The following is a 2,765-nucleotide window of genomic DNA, read 5'->3' as shown; positions in this document are numbered from 1 at the left end:
TGTGACGAACAAATTTATGTCTTTGGGGGTTTAGAAACCATTCACCATTTACTCAAATTTTTTACTTTCCCTGATTCTCTACTACCTTTCATTTAAGGCTCTGTTACCTTGCCATTCCAGAATGCTGTCAGTTTTTTAGTCCTTTCTTTAGAAACTCAGATATTTATTTATTTTAACAGCTAAGAAATGAGTATGAGCTGCACTCTGTTGTATCTGTATTTCAGTAGAGCAAGGGCTTCTCTTTCAAAATTTATCTTCCTTCCCAAGGCAGGGAATATACTAATACTATACTAGAATATTAATGGTAATCAGATATAGTGTTTTTATACTAGCCATGGCATGTTCAGTTCATGTTGAACATGACCAGAGGCATGACCAGAAGAATCACAGTTCTTCATTCCCCTATTTCTGCCATCTTTTTCTAAGCAAGAAAAAGTAGGGAGACTGAATTAAAATGCTTGAAAAGACTAGAATGTACTTGTTTTTTTGTGGGATCTTTTTGAGATCAGTAATATCTTTTTTCCTTCTAATTACAAAAATTGTCTTGGCCTAAAGAAAACATTTCTCTGCAAAGGAACAGCCCAAGGCTCATGTACTTTTTTAAACTCTCTCTCCAGCTCTTTCAAATAGTACTTAGACAGTGCATAGATTTTGGGTGGACTACATAGGATGAAAACAACGTAGAACTAATGTTAATTTACAATTGCCATCAGACTTTTTTTTTAAGAGGTAAGACTCACCTTTTCCTCAAAATTGTGCTATTTTTTTAATGGTTTGGATTTTTTTGTCCTGTGAAGTCCCTTGTTCTCCCTTTCCTTTCCAAGTTCTGAGCGCAGTGCCATATCTTTGCTTGTTAAGCTAATCAGCGGTGAGGGAGGTGGAAGCAGAGGTTGGTAAATAACATCAGAATGTCTCTCAGACATCTTGTGCAGTGCTTTTCAGTCACCAGTTTGGTAATGAACACAGTCCTTAATTAGAATACTAGGTTTCCCAAAATCTCCCTATAAATTTTGCCACCTTGGATGAGCAGGTGCACTGTTAAAAATCCCGTGAAATCCACAGCAACGTACTGTACTGCCAAATGGGTGAGTGTTGGGTTTGCCTATTTTTCTGCAGTTATTTCCTTGGTCCTCTTCACAGTTAGAAGAAAAGCTCAAAATTGGAAGCAACGGCGGCTTTGGGACTTGCACAGACATACCCTTAATGGAAGCTCAAATCAATAGCCTGCTTGTTTTTTTTTTCTAATTGCACTATAAATTATATTTTCTTTTATAATGCCAAGTAATGCTTAGGGAAACAAAGTATACTGTATGAGTTCCTTGCAGTTGAAGTGTAATGCATTAATTTAAGCAAAGCCAACAGCTGCAGATATGTACTTTACAAGAAGTGCCGCAGATACTAACAGCCTTCACGGTGTGAGGCTCCAAGGCAAAGCCAACTCTTGCCAAAGAGAGACTCAGCGGAGGCAGACAGGAGTCAGAAACAACCGACTGCTGCAGTGGAGTAGATAGTGTGGCTTCCAGGTGTTTTTCAGCCTCATTTTCAAATGCAAGAAATGTGAGGGAGCTGATAAGTTTTAAAACTTTGATGAGAAAACTGGCATAATCTGAAAAGAGAGGAAGGGAGGGAGACAGCAAAGCCAGCAGCATGCTGAACAACCTGCTGCCGAGTAGAAAATGGCTGATGAATGTTAAGTCAAAGTTGACTAAAAATAATGTCACAGACTCTGAGGTCCTGTTTAAAGGGACACCTGAGGTACTGCATTTGCCTTAACAAAACCACACCTACATTGTTTTGATTTTGCCTACATTATTAGACATTAGGTATTTTAATTTGTTATGATTAATTGATTAGTAGTAGCAATAAAACACTATATATGACTGCCGTTGCTTGGTTTTTGACAATCCCAGCTTCTATGAAAAGGCAAATGTCTTTTAAAAGCTCCTGACTGATTTTTATGCAGAGAAGTGCCAAGACACTGTAAAGTCTTAAGTGATACATTGAAGCAATGCTTTAAGGACTATGTCTGGATGTGGGCAACCAGGAGAGCAGATGAATGAATGATAACACTACATCCAGCTCTTTATGTTCTCTCCAGCAATGGCTCACAGCCGGTTACCAGCCTTGGCAATTGCTTTCCATCAGAATGTATGTAATTTCAAGAGTTGGATTAACACAAGTAAAATACAAGAGGTCAACAAAGGTATATTGGGAGCCTTAAAAATCGCTTCAGTTCTGAAGTGTCACTTGCTTTCTTGAGCAAAATAAAATCTATCAGCCTTGAAGATTCACACAGCCTGGGGAAGATGGGGACTATATTCTTTTCTGCATCATTAAATAAATTAAGTAAATCCCAGCAGGGGAGTTGTTTGTGCAGTCTCGGTGCTTTAAAACAATAGCCAGCTCCACAAAGGAACTTGGCTTGTTTATACCCTGTGTTAGTGTGCTCTCTCATGCGAACTGCATAAGCATCACTTGGCATGTAGGTGAGGGCATAGGCTGGCTGTCCCCTTTCCAAGGAAAGCCCCTCTTCCCAGCCCATAGGCAGGTTCTTTTTTCTCTGTTGTTCCCTCGCTCTCTTCCTGGCCTGCCCTGGGACTTTCTCAGCTGCACAGGAGCCCAGATTCAGCCAAGTTTATGGTAGGAGGAAATACAATATTGAAAAAAAAGCAGCTTCTACTCAGTTTCTTTAAGTAGCTACCTATGTGCGTGCACATTGTGCTTAAGGCCACATCTGTCTCCCTACCAGCAGCCAGGGACGGGAG

The 2,765-nt window shown here is 39.9% G+C and overlaps 1 protein-coding gene across 3 annotated transcripts in view; it reads left to right on the top strand.

Moving 5' to 3' along the window:
* The window catches only part of RNASET2 (ribonuclease T2), a 27,661-nt gene extending 25,310 nt beyond the window's left edge, over positions 1–2,351 (top strand). For all 3 annotated transcript variants that reach the window (XM_065631283.1, XM_065631284.1, XM_065631286.1), the window contains one exon: positions 1–2,351. This exon is cut by the window's left edge and continues 1,348 nt beyond it. The gene's annotated coding sequence lies outside the window, so the exon portion shown is untranslated.
* Positions 2,352–2,765: the final 414 nt, after the last annotated feature.

This window comes from Caloenas nicobarica, chromosome 3, assembly GCF_036013445.1.
Source record: "Caloenas nicobarica isolate bCalNic1 chromosome 3, bCalNic1.hap1, whole genome shotgun sequence".
Classification (NCBI taxonomy): domain Eukaryota; kingdom Metazoa; phylum Chordata; class Aves; order Columbiformes; family Columbidae; genus Caloenas; species Caloenas nicobarica.
The sequence above is the reverse complement of the archived record's forward strand: the minus strand, read 5'-3'. Positions and strand labels throughout refer to the sequence as shown.